Source organism: Oncorhynchus nerka, linkage group LG3, assembly GCF_034236695.1.
Source record: "Oncorhynchus nerka isolate Pitt River linkage group LG3, Oner_Uvic_2.0, whole genome shotgun sequence".
Taxonomy (NCBI): domain Eukaryota; kingdom Metazoa; phylum Chordata; class Actinopteri; order Salmoniformes; family Salmonidae; genus Oncorhynchus; species Oncorhynchus nerka.
The window spans coordinates 3,102,412-3,129,679 of NC_088398.1; the positions used below are offsets into that span (position 1 = coordinate 3,102,412).

A 27,268-nucleotide genomic window follows, 5' to 3' on the forward strand; every position below is an offset into this window, starting at 1 on the left:
ACACACAGACAGACAGACAGACAGACAGACAGACAGACAGACAGACAGACAGACAGACAGACAGACAGACAGACAGACAGACAGACAGACAGACAGACAGACACAAAAGAGTTATATAGACAGGGTCTCTGTCTCTGAGAGGTTTTTGCTTCTGTTCCCCAGAAGAGGGGGATGGATGGAGAAAGCTACAGAGAGAAAGATAGAGAGGAACAGAAAGAACAAGGAGGATGAGAGGAGGATGAGCAGAGAAGGGAAAAGAGAAGGGAAAGAGGAGGTGAGAGGTCAGAGACAGATGGAGAGAGAGAGAGAGGATAAGAGGTTGAAGAGAGAGAAAGAGTGAGTGAGTACATGATGTGATTTGTCCCTGGTTGAAAGTGATTGTAATGACTTTCTATAGGGGGAATTCTCACCCTCGTCTCTTTGACGGGCGTGGGAGTTAAAAAGAGGGGAGGAGAATGGGGGAGTTTGTTAATGTATGCCAAATTAGATTACAAAAACATGTCTCTCTGCAAAGCTTTTCATTTTCTCATGTTCATATGGCTGCTGCTGTGTACGTGCATATGGCTGTGTACGTGCATATGGCTGTGTATGTGCATATGGCTGTGTATGTGCATATGGCTGTGTATGTGCATATGGCTGTGTATGGGCATATGGCTGTGTATGTGCATATGGCTGTGTACGTGCATATGGCTGTGTATGTGCATATGGCTGTGTATGTGCATATGGCTGTGTACGTGCATATGGCTGTGTACGTGCATATGGCTGTGTACGTGCATATGGCTGTGTACGTGCATATGGCTGTGTACGTGCATATGGCTGTGTACGTGCATATGGCTGTGTACGTGCATATGGCTGTGCATATGGCGTGCATATGGCTGTGTGCGTGCATATGGCTGTGTACGTGCATATGGCTGTGTACGTGCATATGGCTGTGTACGTGCATATGGCTGTGTACGTGCATATGGCTGTGTACGTGCATATGGCTGTGTACGTGTGTGTGCGTTTCCTGTCACAGTTTTATTACAAAGATTTGTCTGCTGTCCCTGGATATGTTTATTATACAGACAGAGAGGGAGGGGGGGGCAGAGGGGAGAGAGAGAGAGAGAGACAGAGGGGAGAGAGAGAGAAAGAGAGACAGAGTGGAGTGAGAGAGACAGAGGGGAGAGAGAGAGAACGAGAGACACAGAGAGAGAGACAGAGGGAGGGAGGGAGGGAGACAGAGGGGAGAGAGAGAGGGAGGGAGAGAGACAGAGGGAGGGAGAGAGAGATAGACGAGAGACAGAGAGAGACAGAGGGGAGAGAGAGAGAACGAGAGACACAGAGAGAGAGACAGAGGGAGGGAGGGAGAGAGCGATAGAGAGAGAGGGAGGGAGGGAGACAGAGGGGAGAGAGAGAGAACGAGAGACAGAGAGAGACAGAGAGAGAGAGACAGAGGGAGGGAGGGAAAGAGCGATAGAGCGATAGAGAGAGAGAGAGAGACAGAGGGGAGAGAGAGAGAATGAGAGACACAGAGAGAGAGACAGAGGGAGGGAGGGAGAGAGCGATAGAGAGAGAGAGAGAGAGAGAGAGAGAGAGAGAGACAGAGGGGAGAGAGAGAGAACGAGAGACAGAGAGAGACAGAGAGAGAGAGACAGAGGGAGGGAGGGAGAGAGCGATAGAGAGAGAGAGAGAGAGCTGTGTGTTAATGTTTTATGACCTAGAGGACAGATGGGTGATTCCCTTTTTATGACAGATATTTAGTTTGAAATCAGTGTTACTTTGTAAACCCACTCATACACAGACAGACAGACACACACACACACACACACACACACACATAAAAACATTGCGAGGCTTTCAATATTTTATTGATATTTTACAAATAGAGTGTACGGAGAGTAAAGATGTGGTCACTGACTTTTTGTCTTTTATGTTTTAGATGAAGTTATTTTCAGCAAGTGTCTTGTTTTTTCAAGAGTGTGCATTAAAGTCTAGTCCATTAGCTACAGGTTTATCAACATTCAGTATGCACGCACGCACACACATATTTGGATTAAACATGGTTAATCCTAATTCATTTCTTATCAGGAGTTATGTGACCTCATTAATACCTACTTCATCCCTCCATCTCCCTCTCCTCCTCTCTCCTCCTCTCTCCTCCTCCCCCTCCTCCTTTCTCCTCCTCCCTCTCCACCTCTCTCACCAGCACATTCCTGTTCCCTCTCTTTCTCCTCCCTCTCTATCTCCCTCTCCTCCTTTCTCCTCCTTCCTCTCCTTCTCTCTCACAAGCACATTCCTGTTCCCTCTCTTTCTCCTCCCTCTCTATCTCCCTCTCCTCCTTTCTCCTCCTTCCTCTCCTTCTCTCTCACAAGCACATTCCTGTTCCCTCTCTTTCTCCTCCCTCTCTATCTCCCTCTCCTCCTTTCTCCTCCTTCCTCTCCTTCTCTCTCACAAGCACATTCCTGTTCCCTCTCTTTCTCCTCCCTCTCCAGCTCCCTCTTCAGAAACAAGTTTTCTCCTTCTCTACCGTACAAAACAGTATTTAATATGAAACTTAATTAACTTCCTGTCCTTTCTCTCTCTATCTCTTTCCGTCTCTCTCTCCCAGGGATGTCTGTGAGACTCTATTCAAGCCACAGTTCTCCCTAAAATCAAAGTTTGTCAGACATTTTCCTAACGTCAGATGTTTTGTACTTTTCTAAATTAGTATTCCACATTCTATCTGTAGTGTAGACCCTGTTAGACCCTGTTAGACCCTGTTAGACCCTGTTAGCTGCATGCATTAGGAGGAATCTACAGCCATCAATCCCAAGTCAATGGAAAGGATTGGAAACATCTAATTAGATTGAAGATTTCTCCTAATGCATAGAATCTTGACTTGAAGTTGGACTTCGGACCATTCTAGAGGTATGAAAATGTCTGAGAACATTACATTTTGAGATGCAATATCCTTTAACTCTCTCTCTTTCAATTCTATTTAAGGGGCTTTATTGGCATGGGAAACATATGTTTACATTGCCAAAGCAAGTGAAATAGATAAACAAAGTGAAATAAAAAAATCAAATGAGCAGTAATCATTACACTCACAAAAGTTCCAATGTAATAGAGACACTTAGAATCCAAGATGGCGTAGCAGTCAGACGTCTTTGTCGTGTCGTGTCCCTTGTATATATCGTTTTACATCTTTTTTGTCGCATATCCTTTAAAACATTTTGCTAAACCTCATCATCTAAATACTCTCCTGCAACCCGCCTCACCCAATGTGGCGTGGATCTGCTTTTTTCCCTAAAGTATTTATATTTACTTCGGATCTGGAATCCCTCAACTGAAGCTAGCCAGCTAACTACCAGATATCAGTCAGCAAACCATTGCCAGCGGTCATCAGCTAACCTTCAGCTCGGAAAGCTCTCGCCAGTTCGAACAACGTGACTCTAACCAGAGCATAACAGTCCTGTTATTTTTATCCCCGGATTCCTACCGCAAACTGAACATTTTCATCTGGATCTTCACAACTAGCTAACCTCAATCCCGGATGACTACTCCTGGATAGCATTTCTATCCCAAAGCAAGCACCAATTAGCTTGAAGCTAGCCCGGCCAGGGCTCCTGTGCTACCACCGAAGCATTCTACAATATTGGCCTGCTAGCTACCTAGAGCTACTTGGAACCCTACTAATTCCACGACTGGTCTATCGACGTCACCGCACGAAGAGGCAAAAACAGACTTACCCCCATCGCGACGTCACCCCAAAGGCTAACTTTCTAGCCCCTGCTATCTGCTTGCTTGCTAACCCGGTCTGCTAACTGCTAGCTTGCCCTGGTCTACTAGCTACTAGCTTGTTTAGCTCCAACCTACTAACTGTTAGCTTGTTAGCCTGCTAACTGTCTGAATCGCCGTGTCCCCAGCCAGCCCAACCACTCACTGGACCCATATGTTCACTTGGCTACGCATGCCTCTCTCTAATATCAATATGCCTTGTCCATTACTGTCCTGGTTAGTGATTACTGTCTTACTTCACTGTAGAGCCTCGAGCCCTGCTCAATATGCCTTAACCAACCATGTTGTTCCACCTCCTACATATGTGATGACATCACCTGGTTTAAACATCTCTAGAGACTATATCTCTCTCTTCATTACTCAATGCCTAGGTTTACCTCCAATGTACTCACATCCTACCTTACCTTTGTCTGTACACTATGCCTTGAATCTATACATCCTACCTTACCTTTGTCTGTACACTATGCCTTGAATCTATGCTATCGTGCTCAGAAACCTGCTCCTTTTACACTCTGTTCTGAACGTGCTAGACGGCCAGTTCGTATAGTCTTTAGCCGTACCCTTATCCTACTTCGCCTCTATTCCTCTGGTGATGTGGAGGTTAATCCAGGTCCCGCAGTGCCTAGCTCCACTCCCACCCCCCCAGGTGCTCTCATTTGTTGACTTCTGTAAAGGTAAAAGCCTTGCTTTCATGCATGTTAACACTAGAAGCCTACTCCCTAAGTTTGTTTTACTCACTGCTTTAAATCAAATCAAATCAAATGTATTTATATAGCCCTTCGTACATCAGCTGATATCTCAAAGTGCTGTACAAAAACTCAGCCTAAAACCCCAAAAAGCAAGCAATGCAGGTGTAGAAGCACGGTGGCTAGGAAAAACTCCCTAGAAAGGCCAAAACCTAGGAAGAAACCTAGAGAGGAACCAGGCTTTGTGGGGTGGCCAGTCCTCTTCTGGCTGTGCCAGGTGGAGATTCTAACAGAACATGGCCAATATGTTCAAATGTTCATAAATGACCAGCATGGTCAAATAATAATAATCACAGGCAGAACAGTTGAAACTGGAGCAGAGGCACAGCCAGGTGGACTGGGGACAGCAAGGAGTCATTATGTCAGGTAGTCCTGAGGCATGGTCCTAGGGCTCAGGTCCTCCGAGAGAGAGAAAGAAAGAGAGAAATAGAGAATTAGACAGAGCATACTTAAATTCACACAGGACACCGGATAGGACAGGAGAAGTACTCCACATATAACAAACTGACCCTAGCCCCCCGACACATAAACTACTGCAGCATAAATACTGGAGGCTGAGACAGGAGGGGTCAGGAGACACTGTGGCCCCATCCGATGACACCCCCGGACAGGGCCAAAAAGGAAGGATATAACCCCACCCACTTTGCCAAATCACAGCCCCCACACCACCAGAGGGATATCTTCAACCACCAACTTACCATCCTGAGACAAGGCCGAGTATAGCCCACAAAGATCTCAACCACAGCACAACCCAAGGGGGGGCGCCAACCCAGACAGGAAGATCACATCAGTGACTCAACCCACTCAAGTGATGCACCCCTACTAGGGACGGTATGAAAGAGCCCTAGTAAGCCAGTGACTCAGCCCCTGTAATAGGGTTAGAGGCAGAGAATCCCAGTGGAAAGAGGGGAGCGGTTCGTTGCTCGAGAGCCTTTCCGTTCACCTTCACACTCCTGGGCCAAACTACACTCAATCATATGACCCACTGAAGAGATGAGTCTTCAGTAAAGACTTAAAGGTTGAGACCGAGTTTGCGTCTCTCACATGGGTAGGCAGACCATTCCATAAAAATGGAGCTCTATAGGAGAAAGCCCTGCCTCCAGCTGTTTGCTTAGAAATTCTAAGGACAATTAGGAGGCCTGCGTCTTGTGACCGTAGCGTACGTGTAGGTATGTACGGCAGGACCAAATCAGAGAGATAGGTAGGAGCAAGTCCATGTAATGCTTTGTAGGTTAGCAGTAAAACCTTGAAATCAGCCCTTGCCTTGACAGGAAGCCAGTGTAGGGAGGCTAGCACTGAGTAATATGATCACATTTTTTGGTTCTAGTCAGGATTCTAGCAGTCGTATTTAGCACTAACTGAAGTTTATTTAGTGCTTTATCTGGGTAGCTGGAAAGTAGAGCATTGCAGTAGTCTAACCTAGAAGTGACAAACGCATGGATTAATTTTTCTGCATCATTTTTAGACAGAAGGTTTCTGATTTTTGCAATGTTACGTAGATGGAAAAAAGCTGTCCTTGAAACAGTCTTGATATGTTCTTCAAAAGAGAGATCAGGGTCCAGAGTAACGCCGAGGTCCTTCACAATTTTATTTGAGACGACTGTACAAGCATTAAGATTAATTGTCAGATTCAACAGAAGATCTCTTTTTTCTTGGGACCTAGAACAAGCATCTCTGTTTTGTCCGAGTTTAAAAGTAGAAAGTTTGCAGCCATCCACACTTCCTTATGTCTGAAACACATGCTTCTAGCGAGGGCAATTTTGGGGCTTCACCATGTTTCATTGAAATGTACAGCTGTGTGTCATCTGCACAGCAGTGAAAGTTAACATTATGTTTTCAAATGACATCCCCAAGAGGTAAAATATATAGTGAAAACAATAGTGGTCCTAAAACGGAACCTTGAGGAACACCGAAATTGACAGTTGATTTGTCAGAGGACAAACCATTCACAGAGACAAACTGATATCTTTCTGACAGATAAGATTTAAACCAGGCCAGAACTTGTCCGTGTAGACCAATTTGGGTTTCCAATCTCTCCAAAAGAATGTGGTGATCGATGGTATCAAAAGCAGCACTAAGGTCTAGGAGCACGAGGACAGATGCAGAGCCTCGGTCTGATGCCATTAAAAGGTCATTTACCACCTTCACAAGTGCAGTCTCAGTGCTATGATGGGGTCTAAAACCAGACTGAAGCATTTCGTATACATTGTTTGTCTTCAGGAAGGCAGTGAGTTGCTGCCTTTTCTATAAAAAAAATTGAGAGGAATGGAAGATTCAATATAGGCCGATCATTTTTTATATTTTCTCGGTCAAGGTTTGGCTTTTTCAAGAGAGGCTTTATTACTGCCACTTTTAGTGAGGTTGGTACACATCCGGTGGATAGAGAGCCATTTATTATGTTCAACATAGGAGGGCCAAGCACAGAAAGCAGCTCTTTCAGTAGTTTAGTTGGAATAGGGTCCAGTATGCAGCTTGAAGGTTTAGAGGCCATGATTATTTTCATCATTGTGTCAAGAGATATAGTACTAAAACACTTGAGCGTCTCCCTTGATCCTAGGTCCTGGCAGAGTTGTGCAGACTCAGGACAACTGAGCTTTGAAGGAATATGCAGATTTAAAGAGGAGTCCGTAATTTGCTTTCTAATGATCATGATATTTTCCTCAAAGAAGTGAATTTATTACTGCTGAAAGCCATCCTCTCTTGGGGAATGCTGCTTTTTAGTTAGCTTTGCGACAGTATCTAAAAGGAATTTCGGATTGTTCTTATTGTTCCTTTTCCTCTTCGATACTGCACGGTACTGTTTTTCCAAGCTAGTCGGAAGACTTCCAGTTTGGTGTGGCGCCATTTCCGTTCCAATTTTCTGGAAGCTTGCTTCAGAGCTCGGGTATTTTCTGTAGACCAGGGAGCTAGTTTCTTATGAGAAATGTTTTTAGTTTTAAATTGAGTTCCTCAGTTAGGTGGTTAACTGATTTTTGTCCTCTGGCGTCCTTGGGTAGACAGAGGGAGTCTGGAAGGACATCAAGGAATCTTTGTGTTGTCTGTGAATTTATAGCACGACTTTTGATGTTCCTTGGTTGGGATCTGAGCAGATTATTTGTTGCAATTGCAAACGTAATAAAATTGTGGTCCGATAGTCCAGGATTATGAGGAAAAACATTAAGATCCACAACATTTATTCCATGGGACAAAACTAGGTCCAGAGTATGACTGTGACAGTGAGTAGGTCCAGAGACATGTTGGACAAAACCCACTGAGTCGATAATGTCTCCGAAAGCCTTTTGGAGTGGGTCTGTGGACTTTTCCATGTGAATATTAAAATCACCAAAGATTAGAATATTATCTGCTATGACTACAAGGTCCGATAGGAATTCAGGGAACTCAGTGAGGAACGCTGTATATGGCCCAGGAGGCCTGTAAACAGTAGCTATAAAAAGTGATTGAGTAGACTGCATAGATTTCATGACTAGAGGCTCAAAAGACGAAAACGTCTTTTTTTTTTTGTAAATTGAAATTTGCTATCGTAAATGTTAGCAACACCTCTGCCTTTGCGGGATGCACGGGGGATATGGTCACTAGTGTAGCCAGGAGGTGAGGCCTCATTTTAACAAAGTAAATTCATCAGGCTTAAGCCATGTTTCAGTCAAGCCAATCACATCAAGATTATGATCAGTGATTAGTTCATTTACTATAACTGCCTTTGAAGTGAGGGATCTAACATTAAGTAGCCCTATTTTGAGATGTGAGGTACATCTTTCAATAATGACAGGAATGGAGGAGGTCTTTATCCGAGTGAGATTGCTAAGGCGAACACCGCCATGTTTAGTTTTGCCCAACCTAGGTCAAGGCACAGACACGGTCTCAATGGGGATAGCTGAGCTGACTACACTGACTGTGCTAGTGGCAGACTCCACTAAGCTGGCTAACAGCCTGCTGCCTGGCCTGCACCCTATTTCATTGTGGAGCTAGAGGAGTTAGAGCCCTGTCTATGTTGGTAGATAAGATGAGAGCTCCCCTCCAGCTAGGATGGAGTCCGTCACTCCTCAGCAGGTCAGGCTTGGTCCTGTTTGTGGGTGAGTCCCAGGAAGAGGGCCAATTATCTACAAATTCTATCTTTTGGGAGGGGCAGAAAACAGTTTTCAACCAGCGATTGAGTTGTTAGACTCTGCTGTAGAGCTCATCACTCCCCCTAACTGGGAGGGGGCCAGAGACAATTACTCGATGCCGACACGTCTTTCTAGCTGATTTACACGCTGAAGCTATGTTACGCTTGGTGATCTCTGACTGTTTCATCCTAACATCGTTGGTGCCGACGTGGATAACAATATCTCTATACTCTCTACACTCGCCAGTTTTAGCTTTAGCCAGCACCCTCTTCAGATTAGCCTTAACGTCGGTAGCCCTGCCCCCTGGTAAACAGTGTATGATCGCTGGATGATTAGTTTTAAGTCTAATACTGCGGGTAATGGAGTCACCAATGACTAGAGTTTTCAATTTGTCAGAGCTAATGGTGGGAAGCTTCGGCGTCTCAGACCCCGTAACGGGAGGAGTAGAGAAGGCTCGGCCTCTGACTCCGACTCGTTGCTTAATGGGGAAAAGCGGTTGAAAGTTTCTGTCGGCTGAATGAGCGACACCGGTTGAGCATTCCTACAGCATTTCCCTCCAGAAACCGTGAGAAAGTTGTCCGGCTGCGGGGACTGTGCGAGGGGATTTATACTAACGTTACTATCTGTACTTACTGGTGGCACAGACGCTGTTTCATCCTTTCCTACACTGAAATTACCCTTGCCTAACGATTGCGTCTGAAGCTGGGCTTGTAGCACAGCTATCCTCGCCGTAAGGCGATCGTTCTCCTGTATATTATGAGTACAGCGACTGCAACTAGAAGGCATCATGTTAATGTTACTACTTAGCTTCGGCTGTTGGAGGTCCTGACGAACCATGTCCAGATAAAGCGTCCGGAGTGAAAAAGTTTAATGAAAAAAAAAAAGTTGAGGGAAAAACCAAAAATATAAACGGTAATTAAAAAGTAAAAAACGTAAAGTTGTCAGGTAGCAAAGTAAGTTTGGCAACAAAACGCACAGCAACACGTAAACAAGTCTGCAAGTTGTGACCGGAAATGGCATCAAAATCACAGGACACTTTGGAATGCTCAGTTTTAGCACACTTTGCCAACCCAGTCTTAGCCGTTTCTGAATCCTGGCTTAGGAAAACCACCAAAAACCCTGAAATCTCCATTGCTAACTATAACGTTTTCCGCCAAGATAGAACTGCCAAAGGGGGCGGTGTTGCAATCTACTGCAAAGATAGCCTGCAGAGTTCTGTATTACTATATAAGTCTGTACCCATACAATTTGAGCTTCTACTTCTAAAAATTCACCTTTCCAGAAACAAGTCTCTCACTGTTGCCGCTTGCTATAGACCTCCCTCTGCCCCCAGCTGTGCCCTCGATACCATATGTGAACTGATTGCCCCCCATCTTCTGAGCTCGTGCTACTAGGTGACTTAAACTGGGACATGCTTAACACCCCGGCCATCCTACACACTAAGCTTGATGCCCTCAATCTCACACAAATTATCAATGAACCTACCAGGTACAACCCCAAATCAGTAAACATGGGCACCCTCATAGATGTCATCCTAACTAATTCACCCTCCAAATACACCTCTGCTGTTTTCAATTTGTTTCTCAGCGATCACTGCCTCATTGCCTGCATCCGTGATGGGTCTGCGACCAAACGACCACCCCTCATCACTGTCAAACGCTCCCTGAAACACTTCTGCGAGCAGGCCATTCTAATCGACCTGGCCGGGGTATCCTGGAATGACATTGACCTCATCCCGTCAGTAGATGATGCCTGGCTATTCTTTAAAAGTGCCTTCCTCACCATCTTAAATAAGCATGCCCCTCTCAAAAAAATAGAACTAGGAATAGATATAGTCCTTGGTTCACGCCAGACCTGTCTGCCCTTGACCAGCGCAAAAACATCCGGTGGCGTTCTGCATTAGCATTGAATAGCCCCCGTGATATGCAACTTTTCAGGGAAATTAGGAACAAATATACACAGGCAGTTAGAAAAGCTAAGGCAAGCTTTTCAAACAGAAATTTGCATCCTGTAGTACTAACTCAAAAAAGTTCTGGGACACTGTAAAGTCCATGGAGGATAAGAGCACCTCCTCCCAGCTGCCCACTGCTCTGAGGCTAGGAAACACTGTCACCACCGATAAATACACTATAATTGAGAATTTCAATAAGCATTTCTCTACGACTGGCCATGCTTTCCACATGGCTGCAACTGCCCTGCACCCTCCACAGCAACCCGCCAAAGCCCCCACCATTTCTCCTTTACCCAAATCCAGATAGCTGATGTTCTGAAAGAGCTGCAAAATCTGGACCCCGACAAATCAGCCGGGCTAGACAATCTGGACCCTCTCTTTCCTCTCTTTTTTTTGCAGAAATTGTTGCAACCCCTATTACTAGCCTGTTCAACCTCTCTTTTGTATCGTCTGAGATTCCCAAAGATTGGAAAGCTGCCGCGGTCATCCCCCTCTTCAAAGGGGGTGGCACTCTAGATCCAAACTGCTACAGACCTATATCTATCTACCCTCTTTCTAAGGTCTTCGAAAGCCAAGTTAACAAACAGATTACTGACCATTTCGAATCCCACCATACCTTCTCTGCTATGCGATCTGGTTTCAGAGCTGGTCATGGGTGCACCTCAGCCACGCTCAAGGTTCTAAACGACATCATAACCGCCATCGATAAGAGACATTACTGTGCAGCCGTATTCATCGACCTGGCCAAGGCTTTCGACTCTGTCAATCACAACATTCTTATTGGCAGACTTGACAGCCTTGGTTTCTCAAATGATTGCCTCGCCTGGTTTACCAACTACTTCTCTGATAGAGTTCAGTGTGTCAAATCAGAGGGCCTGTTGTCCGGACCTCTGACAGTCTCTAAGGGTGTGCCATAGGGTTCAATTCTCGGGCCGACTCTCTTTTCTGTATACATCAATGATGTTGCTCTTGCTGCTGGTGATTCTCTGATCCACCTCTACGCAGACGACACCATTCTGTATACTTCTGGCCCCTCCTTGGACACTGTGTTAACTAACCTCCAGACGAGCTTCAATGCCATACAACTCTCCTTCCGTGGCCTCCAACTGCTCTTAAACGCAAGTAAACCTAAATGCATGCTTTTCAATCGATCACTGCCCGCACCTGCTTGCCCGTCCAGCATCACTACTCTGGACGGCTCTGACTTAGAATACGTGGACAACTCCAAATACCTGGGTGTCTGGTTAGACTGTAAACTCTCCTTCCAGACTCACATTAAGCATCTCCAATCCAAAATTAAATCTAGAATCGGCTTCCTATATCGCAACAAAGCATCCTTCACTCATGCTGCTAAACATACCCTTGTAAAACTGACCATCCTACCGATCTTCGACTTCGGTGACATCATCTATAAAATAGCCTCCAACACTCTACTCAACAAACTGGATGCAGTCTATCACAGTGCCATCCGTTTTGTCACCAAAGCCTCATACATTACCCACCCTTGCGACCTGTACGCTCTCGTTGGTTGGCCCTCGCTTCATACTCGTCGCCAAACCCACTGGCTACAGGTTATCTACAAGTCTCTGCTAGGTAAAGCCCCGCCTTATCTCAGCTCACTGGTCACCATAGCAGCACCCACTCGTAGCACGCACTCCAGTAGGTATATCTCAGTGGTCACCCCCAAAGCCAATTCCTCCTTTGGTCGTCTTTCCTTCCAGTTCTCTGCTGCCCATGACTGGAACGAAGTGCAAAAATCTCTGAAGCTGGAGACTCACATCTCCCTCACTAGCTTTAAGCACCAGCTGTCAGAGCAGTTTACAGATCACTGCACCTGTACATAGCCTATCTGTAAACAGCCCATCTATCTACCTACCTCATCCCCATACTGGTATTTATTTATTTTGCTCCTTTGCACACCAGTATCTCTACCTGCACATTCATCTTCTGCCGATCTACCATTCCAGTGTTTAATTGCTATATTGTAATTATTTCGCCACCATGGCCTATTTATTTCCTTAACTTACCTCATTTGCACTCACTGTATATAGACTTTTTGTTTTCTTTTGTTCTACTGTATTATTGACTGTATGTTTTGTTTATTCCATGTGTAACTCTGTGTTGTTGTATGTGTCGAACTGAATTGCTACGTTTTATCTTGGCCCTGTCGCAGTTGCAAATGAGAACTTGTTCTCAACTAGCCTACCTGGTTAAATAAAGATGGAATAAAAGAAATAAAATAAAATAAAATACATTTCAAATGTCATAATATCTCTCTCTCTCTCTCTCTCTCTCTCTCTCTCTCTCTCTCTCTCTCTCTCTCTCTCTCTCTCTCTCTCATCTGAGATTCATTCTCTCTCACTCCCTCCATCCTTGTTGTCTGTTAATGATACACAGATTGTCCTCTGCCTTTCTTTCCCTCGCTTTTCCTAATTGAGATCCACTGATTGACAGATTGTTTTGACTCTCCACTCACTCACTCACTCACTCACTCACTCACTCACTCACTCACTCACTCACTCACTCACTCACTCACTCACTCACTCACTCACTCACTCACTCACTCACTCACTCACTCACTCTCTTTCTTTCTTTCTTTCTTTCTTTCTTTCTTTCTTTCTTTCTTTTCTCTCTCTCTCTCTCTCTCTCTCTCTCTCTCTTTCTCTCTCTCAGGGTGCGGGCTGTACAGCTCTGGTGGTTGCCGTGGTAGCAAGGAAGCTGGAGTTGACCAAGGCGGAGAAACACGTCCACAACTTCATGATGGACACACAACTCACCAAGAGGGTATGTGTGTGTTTATGTGAGTGTGTGTCTGCATATGAGTGTGTGTCTGCATGTGTTTGTGTGTGTATGTATGTGTGTGTGTTTGTATGCTGTTGGCCTCTGATCTGGTTCTCTGCAGCACGCAAACTCTGATTGGCCCTCAGATGCACACGCGGCACCCTGCGATGAAGTGACGCTGTTCCCCCAAGAGAGTGTTGTGTTGCCAGTATGGAAAGCACTGGGCAGGGGGACATATCTTTCTCTCCCTTGCCGTCCTCTTTCTCTCTATCTCCCCCTTCTACATCTTTCTTTACCCCATCTGTATTTCTCACCCACCTTCTCTTCGCCCCTGGGCCATTCTCTCCCCCCTGGGCCATTCTCTCCCCCCTCCCTCCCTCCTTCCATCCATGCACTGGTCCTTCTCAATTTTTCATGCAGTTTAAAGATCCAAGTTTCAAAAATAGCCCCCACTATGAAATATGTAGGGTACATTATGTCTCTGTGTATCTGGCAGGCGAGAGGAGAGCAGAGCAGAGAGAGGTGATCAATAATTTTACCTTAGATAAAGTATCGACTCAGCGAAGGGAAAGAAGAACTGAGCTCCTCTCTGGGAAGGGGAAGCTCGGACCAGACCACAGCGAAGGGAAAGAAGGACTCAGCTCCTCTCTGGGAAGGGGAAGCTCGGACCAGACCACAGCGAAGGGAAAGAAGGACTCAGCTCCTCTCTGGGAAGGGGAAGCTCGGACTAGACCACAGCGAAGGGAAAGAAGGACTCAGCTCCTCTCTGGGAAGGGGAAGGGGAAGCTCGGACCAGACCACAGTGAAGGGAAAGAAGGACTCAGCTCCTCTCTGGGAAGGGGAAGGGGAAGCTCGGACCAGACCACAGCGAAGGGAAAGAAGGACTCAGCTCCTCTCTGGGAAGGGGAAGCTCGGACCAGACCACAGCCGAAAACAGAGGAGCCACTTGCTCTCTTTAGGAAGTTTCACACACTCCAATGGGTTTGGCTTTTCTCACACAGGGGCATTCTCACTGGTACAGGCGAATGCACATGCTCTGAGGCATGCGCCCTGCCTGCAGTCTGGCACACACACAGTTACAAAGAACTGGGATTTTAGGGTCGAAAACATACTCTAGAATATTTGTAAAATGGCTGCAAAATGATCTCAGGGCTATAGTTGAGCGTAGTTTTCTTAGAGCAGTTTTATATGGGACATTTTCCAGAACATTCATTGTATTAAAGGTTGCTACTGTGGATACACCGCCTGGGAACTTCAAGGACATTTTCTCTCTTATTCATCATTGACCTTTATGGCTTAGATAAATATTTGGCCACTGTTTTTAATGTTAGGATGTAACCTTCTGAAAACCTTCAGGGAACTCTTTCTATTGGTCAGAAAACATCCTCTGTCTCCCATAGTAACTTGGTCGATTAATGGCATTCACTGGTTAAACCACGTGTCAAACTCATTCCACGGAGGGCCGAGTGTCTCTCCCTTGTACTTGATTGGTGAATTAAGATCACTGATTAGTAAGGAACTCCCGGCACCTGGTTGTCTTGGCCTTAATTCAATGGAAAAAAACTAAAACCTGCAGACTCTAGGCCCTCCATGGAATGAGTTGGACACCCCTGAGTTATACCCTAAGCCAATGAGTTTGAGGTGGAAGCACAATGTATTTTATTCACTGACCTGTTGGCTATCTATTGGTTTAGTGTTTAGTGTTTGATCCCAACAAAACCCAAACGCACACTCTATCTCTCACACACACACACACCTACCACAGGCCTTTAACTTGAGAAGGAGAGGTTTCTCCTGCATCCTAGGTGACATTAATTAGAAGCTCCAAGTGAAGATGACAAGGTCTTGTACGTCTCTATCTCTCGCTCCTCTCTCTCTTTCTATCTCCCGCGCCCTCTCTCTTTCTCTTTCACTCTCCATTTACCTCCCTCTTTCCTCTCTCTCTCTCTCTCTCTCTCCTCCTTCTCTCTCTCTTGTCCTTAACTCTCTCTCTCTTTTCTTATTCAGCCTTAACTCTCTCTCTCTCTCCTTTCTTATTCAGCCTTAACTCTCTCTCTCCTTTCTTATTCAGCCTTAACTCTCTCTCTCCTTTCTTATTCAGCCTTGACTCTCCCTCTCCTTTCTTATTCAGCCTCAACTCTCTCTCTCTCCTTTCTTATTCAGCCTTAACTCTCTCTTTCTCTCTCCTTTCTTATTCAGCCTTAACTCTCTCTTTCTCTCTCTCTTCTTTCTTATTCAGCCTTGACTCTCTCTCTCTCTCTCTCCTTTCTTATTCAGCCATGAACTCTCTCTCTCTCTCTCTCCTTTCTTATTCAGCCTTAACTCTCTCTCTCTCCTTTCTTATTCAGCCTTAACTCTCTCTCTCTCTTTTCTTATTCAGCCTTAACTCTCTCTCTCTCTCTCTCTCTTATTCAGCCTTAACTCTCTCTCTCTCCTTTCTTATTCAGCCTTGACTCTCTCTCTCTCCTTTCTTATTCAGCCTTAACCTTCTTTTTCTCTCCTTTCTTATTCAGCCTTAACTCTCCCTCTCTCCTTTCTTGTTCAGCCTTGACTCTCTCTCTCTCCTTTCTTATTCAGCCTTAACCTTCTCTCTCTCTCCTTTCTTATTCAGCCTTAACCTTCTCTCTCTCTCCTTTCTTATTCAGCCTTAACTCTCTCTCTCTCTCCTTTCTTATTCAGCCCTTAACTCTCTCTCTCTTCTTATTCAGCCTTAACTCTCTCTCTCCTTTCTCATTCAGCCTTAACTCTCTCTCTCTCCTTTCTTATTCAGCCTTAACTCTCTCTCTATCCTTTCTTATTCAGCCGTAACTCTCTCTTTCTCTCTCTCTTCTTTCTTATTCAGCCTTGACTCTCTCTCTCTCCTTTCTTATTCAGCCCTGAACTCTCTCTCTCTCCTTTCTTATTCAGCCTTGACTCTCTCTCTCTCCTTTCTTATTCAGCCTTAACTCTCTCTCTCTCTCTCTCTCTCTCTCTCTCCTTTCTTATTCAGCCTTAACTCTCTCTCTCTCCTTTCTTATTCAGCCTTAACTCTCTCTCTCCTTTCTTATTCAGCCTTGACTCTCTCTCTCTCCTTTCTTATTCAGCCTTAACTCTCTCTCTCTCCATTCTTATTCAGCCCTTAACTCTCTCTCTCCTTTCTTATTCAGCCTTAACTCTCTCTCTCCTTTCTTATTCAGCCTTGACTCTCTCTCTCTCCTTTCTTATTCAGCCCTTAACTCTCTCTCTCTTCTTTCTTATTCAGCCTTGACTCTCTCTCTCTCTCCTTTCTTATTCAGCCCTGAACTCTCTCTCTCTCTCCTTTCTTATTCAGCCTTAACTCTCTCTCTCTCCTTTCTTATTCAGCCTTGACTCTCTCTCTCTCCTTTCTTATTCAGCCTTGACTCTCTCTCTCTCCTTTCTTATTCAGCCCTTAACTCTCTCTCTCTTCTTTCTTATTCAGCCTTGACTCTCTCTCTCTCTCCTTTCTTATTCAGCCCTGAACTCTCTCTCTCTCTCCTTTCTTATTCAGCCTTAACTCTCTCTCTCTCCTTTCTTATTCAGCCTTAACTCTCTCTCTCTCCTTTCTTATTCAGCCTTGACTCTCTCTCTCTCCTTTCTTATTCAGCCTTGACTCTCTCTCTCCTTTCTTATTCAGCCTTAACTCTCTCTCTCTCCTTTCTTATTCAGCCTTGACTCTCTCTCTCTCCTTTCTTATTCAGCCTTGACTCTCTCTCTCCTTTCTTATTCAGCCTTAACTCTCTCTCTCCTTTCTTATTCAGCCTTGCCTCTCTCTCTCTCCTTTCTTATTCAGCCTTAAATCTCTCTCTCTCTCTCTCTCTCTCCTTTCTTATTCAGCCCTTAACTCTCTCTCTCTCCTTTCTTATTCAGCCTTAACTCTCTCTCTCTCCTTTCTTATTCAGCCTTAACTCTCTCTCTCTCTTTTCTTATTCAGCCTTAACTCTCTCTCTCTCTCTCTCTCTCTTATTCAGCCTTAACTCTCTCTCTCTCCTTTCTTATTCAGCCTTAACTCTCTCTCTCTCCTTTCTTATTCAGCCCTAACTCTCTCTCTCTCCTTTCTGATTCAGCCTTAACTCTCTCTCTCCTTTCTTATTCAGCCTTGACTCTCTCTCTCTCCTTTCTTATTCAGCCCTTAACTCTCTCTCTCTCTCTTCTTATTCAGCCTTAACTCTCTCTCTCTCCATTCTTATTCAGCCCTTAACTCTCTCTCTCCTTTCTTATTCAGCATTAACTCTCTCTTTCTCTCTCTCTTCTTTCTTATTCAGCCTTGACTCTCTCTCTCTCTCCTTTCTTATTCAGCCCTGAACTCTCTCTCTCTCTCCTTTCTTATTCAGCCTTAACTCTCTCTCTCTCCTTTCTTATTCAGCCTTGACTCTCTCTCTCTCCTTTCTTATTCAGCCTTAACTCTCTCTCTCTCTCTCTCTCTCTCTCTCTCCTTTCTTATTCAGCCTTAACTCTCTCTCTCTCCTTTCTTATTCAGCCTTGACTCTCTCTCTCTCCTTTCTTATTCAGCCTTGACTCTCTCTCTCCTTTCTTATTCAGCCCTTACCTCTCTCTCTCTCTCTTCTTATTCAGCCTTAACTCTCTCTCTCCTTTCTTATTCAGCCTTGCCTCTCTCTCTCTCCTTTCTTATTCAGCCTTAAATCTCTGTCTCTCTCTCTCTCCTTTCTTATTCAGCCCTTAACTCTCTCTCTCTCCTTTCTTATTCAGCCTTAACTCTCTCTCTCTCCTTTCTTATTCAGCCTTAACTCTCTCTCTCTCTCTCTCTTATTCAGCCTTAACTCTCTCTCTCTCCTTTCTTATTCAGCCTTAACTCTCTCTCTCTCCTTTCTTATTCAGCCTTGACTCTCTCTCTCTCCTTTCTTATTCAGCCTTAACCTTCTTTTTATCTCCTTTCTTATTCAGCCTTTAACTCTCTCTCTCTCCTTTCTTGTTCAGCCTTGACTCTCTCTCTCTCCTTTCTTATTCAGCCTTAACCTTCTCTCTCTCTCCTTTCTTATTCAGCCTTAACCTTCTCTCTCTCTCCTTTCTTATTCAGCCTTAACTCTCTCTCTCTCTCTCCTTTCTTATTCAGCCCTTAACTCTCTCTCTTCTTATTCAGCCTTAACTCTCTCTCTCCTTTCTCATTCAGCCTTAACTCTCTCTCTCTCCTTTCTTATTCAGCCTTAACTCTCTCTCTATCCTTTCTTATTCAGCCTTGACTCTCTCTCTCCTTTCTTATTCAGCCTTAACTCTCTCCCTCTCCTTTCCTATTCAGCCTTAACTCTCTCTCTCCTTTCTTATTCAGCCTTAACTCTCTCTTTCTCTCTCTCTTCTTTCTTATTCAGCCTTGACTCTCTCTCTCTCTTCTTTCTTATTCAGCCTTGACTCTCTCTCTCTCCTTTCTTATTCAGCCCTGAACTCTCTCTCTCTCCTTTCTTATTCAGCCTTGACTCTCTCTCTCTCCTTTCTTATTCAGCCTTAACTCTCTCTCTCTCTCTCTCTCCTTTCTTATTCAGCCTTAACTCTCTCTCTCTCCTTTCTTATTCAGCCTTAACTCTCTCTCTCTCCTTTCTTATTCAGCCTTGACTCTCTCTCTCTCTCCTTTCTTATTCAGCCCTTAACTCTCTCTCTCTTCTTATTCAGCCTTAACTCTCTCTCTTTCCTTTCTTATTCAGCCTTAACTCTCTCTCTCTCTCCTTTCTTATTCAGCCTTAACTCTCTCTCTCTCTCTCCTTTCTTATTCAGCCTTGACTCTCTCTCTCTCCTTTCTTATTCAGCCTTGACTCTCTCTCTCCTTTCTTATTCAGCCCTTAACTCTCTCTCTCTCTCTTCTTATTCAGCCTTAACTCTCTCTCTCCTTTCTTATTCAGCCTTGCCTCTCTCTCTCTCCTTTCTTATTCAGCCTTAAATCTCTCTCTCTCTCTCTCCTTTCTTATTCAGCCCTTAACTCTCTCTCTCTCCTTTCTTATTCAGCCTTAACTCTCTCTTTCTCTCCTTTCTTATTCAGCCTGAACTCTCTTTCTCTCTCTCTCTCTCTCTCTCCTATCTTATTCAGCCTTGACTCAATTCAATTCAATTCACTTCAAGGGCTTTATTGGCATGGGAAACATGTGTTAACATTGCCAAAGCAAGTGAGGTAGATAATATATAAACAATACAAATTAACAGTAAACATTACACATACAGAAGTTTCAAAATGTCAAAATGTTACAAATGTCATATTATATATATACAGTGATTTAACAATGTACAAATGGTTAAAGGACACAAGATCAAAATAAATAAGCATAAATATGGGTTGTATTTACAATGGTGTTTGTTCTTCACTGGTTGCCCTTTTCTCGTGGCAACAGGTCACAAATCTTGCTGCTGTGATGGCACACTGGAATTTCACCCAGTAGATATGGGAGTTTATCAAAATTGGATTTGTTTTCGAATTCTTTGTGGATCTGTGTAATCTGAGGGAAATATGTCTCTCTAATATGGTCATACATTGGGCAGGAGGTTAGGAAGTGCAGCTCGGTTTCCACCTCATTTTGTGGGCAGTGAGCACATAGCCTGTCTTCTCTTGAGAGCCATGTCTGCCTACGGCGGCCTTTCTCAATAGCAAGGCTATACTCACTGAGTCTGTACATAGTCAAAGCGTTCCTTAAGTTTGGGTCAGTCACAGTGGTCAGGAATTCTGCCACTCTGTACTCTCTGTTTAGGGCCAAATAGCATTCTAGTTTGCTCTGTTTTTTTGTTAATTCTTTCCAATGTGTCAAGTAATTATCTTTTTCTTTTCTCATGATTTGGTTGGGTCTAATTGTGCTGCTGTCCTGGGGCTCTGTAGGGTGTGTTTGTGTTTGTGAACAGAGCCCCAGGACCAGTTTGCTTAGGGGACTCTTCTCCAGGTTCATCTCTCTGTAGGTGATGGCTTTGTTGTGGAAGGTTTGGGAATCTCTTCCTTTTAGGTGGTTATAGAATTTAACGGCTCTTTTCTGGATTTTGATAATTAGTGGGTATCGGCCTAATTCTGCTCTGCATGCATTATTTGGTGTTCTACGTTGTGCACGGAGGATATTTTTGCAGAATTCTGCATGCAGAGTCTCAATTTGGTGTTTGTCCCATTTTGTGAAGTCTTGGTTGGTGAGCGGACCCCAGACCTCACAAACATAAAGGGCAATGGGCTCTATGACTGATTCAAGTATTTTTAGCCAGATCCTAATTGGTATGTTGAAATGTATGTTCCTTTTGATGGCATAGAATGCCCTTCTTGCCTTGTCTCTCAGATCGTTCACAGCTTTGTGGAAGTCTCTCTCATTTCTTATTCAGCCTTGACTCTCTCTCTCCATCTCTCTCTCCTTTCTTATTCAGCCCTTAACTCTCTCTCTCTCTCTCATTTCTCATTCAGCCCTTAACTCTCTCTCACTCTCCTTTCTTATTCAGCCCTGAACTCTCTCTCACTCTCCTTTCTTATTCAGCCCTGAACTCTCTCTCTTTCCTTTCTTATTCAGCCTTGACTCTCTCTCTCCTTTCTTATTCAGCCTTTACCAGATGATAACGCCCACACAGAGGGTTCCCTTCCTCACACTCACTCCTCTTCTCTCCCTCTCTCTCTCTTTCTCATTCCCTTTTTCATGGCTCTCTTACTCTGTCCTCCATATCTCTCCAGTGATTGGGTTAATTCTAATTGAAGTCAGTCAATTCAGGAAGTAAACTGAAAAAAAAAAAAAAATTACTTCCTGAATTGAGGGACTTGAATTCAAATTGACCCCAACCCTGCTGATGTCATTGCTAAATGATCTCCCTCTCTCCTTGTGTGTGTGTGTGTGAGACACGTGTCGCCTTCCTTTGTCACCTTTGACATGAGCTAAAGGTCACAGGTAAACATATGTTAGCCAGTGACACGCAGCGTTGAAGGGGAGGTAGGTGGGTGGTCGTTGCCAGGGTAATTGGAAGTTTGTTGATGTTACGTGTTCTCCAAGAAAACACCATTCTAATGCCTTGTCCTCGTTGCTAATTATACACGTTACACACATTAGATATCAATTACACTGTAAGCAGAAACTACATTTTACCATGGGGACACAGAGTAATCATATAAAGCTGTAGAAACCATGTTCTTGAAGTTGGTAATTGCCATTAACAATCCACAAACACACATGACAATCATTACCATTGTCACGTAGAGTAGGCCAGAAGGCTAAACTGGAAAACCTAACCTTTATCAAAATAAAAAGATGGCGGAGCCGCAAATGTTCTTCTGTGCTTCTGGGTGTTTATTTACAAAGTGTTCCGGAACAAAAACAACAGTACTGCCATCAAACATATACCACATGGGACCGCTACACACACTCACAGCTCAATCCTAAATGCCTCTCCATGAACTGAAAGAGAGGCTCCTTTTTTATGGGTAGCCCCTCCCCTCAGAACAATTAACACTAATTAATTAAGCAATTACCTATTCAAACCTACATTTTACATTTAACTAAACATACTAAAGTATGTACATTGCAACCCGTTTATGAAACAATATCCCAATATAACATTTACAAAATTACATCACTACTGCACTGACATAGTGTCTTTCAATATGTCCATTTACATTAATGAGCCATTCGGGACAGGCACTACAAAGTCAGCCCAATTCCCTTAGCTCGGGTCCTTATCCAGCATACCCGGAAGCTACAGAGAGAGAGAGGAACAGAACAAACAAACAACGCGCTAATCCATAACAACGATAAGTAAAATACATATTGCTTATATTAAATATGAACACTTGTCTATTTATTTATACCATAACCGGTTACTGACGTAAGTGTGAAATGTATTTACTAAGATAGTGAAGTTAATTTGTGGTCGGCCCACATTGTTAATTTATCTGATAACGGAGCAGGGAGGAGTGAAGAATGTGTACGTGCGTTAAAGAACCAAATGCTGCCCGCGGCCAGTGACGGACATCTACGTCACAACCATTATTCATGATAATAATTGATCATTTCCAGATAAAAAATAAACAAAAAATAATTGATAATAATATCACCTAGATTCCAGCTCAACCCTCTGGTCCTCCTCTCTGGTCCTTGACCTGTCAGGACAGTACATGTTATCCTGTAATCCCACATTAAGCGTTACCACACAGTTAATCCGATTAGTGACCAGATGTTGGACTGTTTTGCTGGAGTTATTGGGTTTTGGGCTCTAGACTGTGAAACTGTTTATATTGAGAGGATGCCCTCCCCCGCCCTGAGTTACATTCCAATGCTCACAGTGGAGGAGTGAGTGGATTTAGTGATGTCATGTCCTTAGCCCTCACTCTCTCCCCCTCATATGGAGTGGTCACTCACAATTCCCAGCAACCTGCCCACCCTCATGGTTCACTCCCCTTCAACCACCTGTTGATATGCTAATAACATGAATATGTAATATATAATAGTATGATAATAACATGAATATGTAGTATAGAATAATATGATAATAACATGGATATGTAGTATATAATAATATGATAATAACATGAATGTGTAGTATATAATAATATGATAATAACATGAATGTGTAGTATATAATATGATAATAACATGAATATGTAGTATATAATATGATAATAACATGAATGTGTAGTATATAATATGATAATAACATGGATATATGTAATATATAATATGATAATAACATGGATATATGTAATATATAATATGATAATAACATGGATATGTAGTATATAATATGATAATAACATGGATATGTAGTATATAATATGATAATAACATGGATATGTAGTATATAATAATATGATAATAACATGGATATGTAGTATATAATATGATAATAACATGGATATGTAGTATATAATATGATAATAACATGGATATGTAGTATATAATATGATAATAACATGGATATGTAGTATATTATAATATGATAATAACATGGATATGTAGTATATAATATGATAATAACATGGATATGTAGTATATAATATGATAATAACATGGATATATGTAATATATAATATGATAATAACATGGATATATGTAATATATAATATGATAATAACATGGATATGTAGTATATAATATGATAATAACATGGATATGTAGTATATTATAATATGATAATAACATGGATATGTAGTATATAATATGATAATAACATGGATATGTAGTATATAATATGATAATAACATGGATATGTAGTATATAATATGATAATAACATGGATATGGTATATAATATGATAATAACATATATGTATATATAATATGATAATAACATGGATATGGTATATAATATGATAATAACATGGATATAGTATATAATATGATAATAACATGGATATGTAGTATATATAATATGATAATAACATGGATATGTAGTATATAATATGATAATAACATGGATATGTAATATATAATAATATGATAATAACATGGATATGTAGTATATAATATGATAATAACATGGATATGTAGTATATAATAATATGATAATAACATGGATATGTAATATATAATAATATGATAATAACATGGATATGTAATATATAATAATATGATAATAACATGGATATGTAGTATATAATAATATGATAATAACATGGATATGTAATATATAATAATATGATAATAACATGGATATGTAATATATAATAATATGATAATAACATGGATATGTAATATATAATAATATGATAATAACATGGATATGTAGTATATAATATGATAATAACATGGTTAGTTAGTATATATGTGGCCCATGCGGGAATCAAACCTCTAACTCTTGGATTGCTAGCACCATGCACTAACAGGTGGAGCCGTCAGAACCACCACCATTGTTCTCCATATTGCGTTTGCATTTGGTCACAGTGAGTTTGCTGTGTTATGTAAGGAAGGATCCATAATAGAAACAAAGCTGACTCCAGGTATGAGGTCAGGCCATGATAACCATATGGCACCAACATGGCTGGCCAGTGCCCAGGTAGGGGGAAGCCATACGGCACCAACATGGCTTCCCTGTGCCAAGGTACAGATGTAGGATCTTAATTTGAACCAGTTTGCTACAGCAGGAAAATAATTCTGCAGCAACAAGACATGTGAATTATTATGTGGATGGACATTTGTGTAGGGGTTGATACATTTTTCATAAGCCAAAATCAAGTCTGACATTTCAAATACACTACAAGTTCTCCTGCAGCAGGGTGATCAAATTAAGATCCTACATCTGTAGGGGAAAGCCATTGTCTTAGCCCAAAAATGTTTGTACCGTGTATGGTGCTGCTACCATGTTGTGTTGCTACCATGTTGTGTTGTCATGTGTTGCTGCCTTGCTATGTTGTTGTCTTAGGTCTTTCTTTATGTAGTGTTGTGTTTGTGTTTTGTCCTATATTTATATTGTAATTATATTATTTTTTAAATCCCAGGCCCCCGTCCCCGCATGAGGCCTTTTGCCTTTTGGTAGGTGGTCATTGTAAATGATAATTTGTTCTTAATTGACTTGACTAGTTAAATAAAGGTTAAATAAAAAAATAAAAAATGGCAGCAACATGGCTGGCTGGGAAGGAGATGCCCATATGGCCCTAATAGGGATACCAGATTGAGTAGGGAGAAAACCTAACAATGGGATTTCCTGAGGTCAAACGTTATCTTCCTTTCCTAAACTATCTCTGATCTGAATTAATATTGTGTTAATTAATATGTGTTCAGTATCAACACTGAAAACAGCAGGACACGTGAAAGGATGACAGTTATTTAAGATGTCTAACCTCTTGCAGTCTCTATTCCCCGCTGTCTGTTGTACTGATCCTGTTATAAGCTTTAGGAGAAGTCTATCTGCAGACCTCCTCCCAAATAAATAGGAAGGTGGAGCTAGTCTTGGTCCTGAAAGTACCGGAGTAAAACGGAGCAGACATAGACTGCCATCTTTTATCACTATCATCTTAACCATGAGATGAATCAGCTGACAGATGACATTTGACCTGCCAATCTACTAAGGGTTCTGTGGATACTAGATGTTTATTTAACCTGCTCTCCAATAACCTGTCCTGTCTGTCAGTATTCTAGAGGAACTTCAGTTCACTAAAACATGACCTGTAGGATTTAACCATTGGATGCCACTTCAAACAACTGTTATGTTACAACCAATAAGAACCCATACATTTACATTTACATTTAAGTCATTTAGCAGACGCTCTTATCCAGAGCGACTTACAAATTGGTGCTTTCACCTTATGACATCCAGTGGAACAGCCACTTTACAATAGTGCATCTAAATCTTTTAAGGGGGGTTGAGAAGGATTACTTTATCCTATCCTAGGTATTCCTTAAAGAATAACCCAAGATGTTGACACACACAAATAGGTTACGACAAGGTGGGTAACAGCGCCCATATGTAACTAACAAGGATGATAGTGTTGTAACTATGTAACTAACAAGGATGATAGTGTTGTAACTATGTAACTAACAAGGATGATAGTGTTGTAACTATGTGACTAACAAGGATGATAGTGTTGTAACTATGTAACTAACAAGGATGATAGTGTTGTAACTATGTAACTAACAAGGATGATCGTGTTGTAACTATGTAACTAACAAGGATGATAGTGTTGTAACTATGTAACTAACAAGGATGATAGTGTTGTAACTATGTGACTAACAAGGATGATAGTGTTGTAACTATGTAACTAACAAGGATGATAGTGTTGTAACTATGTAACTAACAAGGATGATCGTGTTGTAACTATGTAACTAACAAGGATGATAGTGTTGTAACTATGTAACTAACAAGGATGATAGTGTTGTAACTATGTGACTAACAAGGATGATAGTGTTGTAACTATGTAACTAACAAGGATGATAGTGTTGTAACTATGTGACTAACAAGGATGATAGTGTTGTAACTATGTAACTAACAAGGATGATAGTGTTGTAACTATGTGACTAACAAGGATGATAGTGTTGTAACTACGTGACTAACAAGGATGATAGTGTTGTAACTATGTGACTAACAAGGATGATAGCGTTGTAACTATGTGACTAACAAGGATGATAGTGTTGTAACTATGTGACTAACAAGGATGATAGTGTTGTAACTATGTGACTAACAAGGATGATAGTGTTGTAACTATGTGACTAACAAGGATGATAGCGTTGTAACTATGTGACTAACAAGGATGATAGTGTTGTAACTATGTGACTAACAAGGATGATAGTGTTGTAACTATGTGACTAACAAGGATGATAGTGTTGTAACTATGTGACTAACAAGGATGATAGCGTTGTAACTATGTGACTAACAAGGACGATAGTGTTGTAATTATGTGGCGGTAAAGTTGCTAGGAATAGCACCTTGGAGTTGTTGTGACATCATTATGACACACAATTTCAGTGTGCCAGCCAGCAAACGCAATGACATTTCCTACCTGCATGTTATCTGTCTACCTTCTGATTAAAACACACTCTCCTAGGTTGAATGAACTCTCCCACCAGCCCTAAGAACTGCTGTGTGTGTGCGTGTGTGTGTGTGTGTGTGCAGTCCTTGACTGCGGTGGACTCATGCTGATTAGCAGTGCTGCCAGGTCCTTTGTGCTCCTCAGACGGGGGGATAATTGTTTTGCTCACTGCACAGCATCTCTTTGAAGTCCTCATTCAATTTATGTCTTCAGAGATGTTCCCTCATTCAAAGGAAGGGGTTGAGGGGATTTTTCAGGCCCCTGTGTTGTAATTGCATAGCAACCTACTAAACCATACAGAATATACATCATGTACATATATAACAAGGCTAGCTAGGCATCCCTGGTGCTGGAGTTCCAGAAGCAGTGTGTTTTTCCAGCCATGCAGCACACCTGACTGTACTTAGCATCTAACACACTGAGCTAATTGATCCATTTCACTGATTGATACATGCTCCCTCACTGCCACCCTCCAGGGTGTCCTACTGATGATTTAAAAGTGTTCTTCAACCCTGGTCTTG

General features: G+C 42.4%; 1 pseudogene; it reads left to right on the forward strand.

Moving 5' to 3' along the window:
- Nucleotides 1–27,268, forward strand: part of LOC115120492 (small conductance calcium-activated potassium channel protein 2-like) — a 181,472-nt pseudogene that overhangs the window by 145,691 nt on the left and 8,513 nt on the right.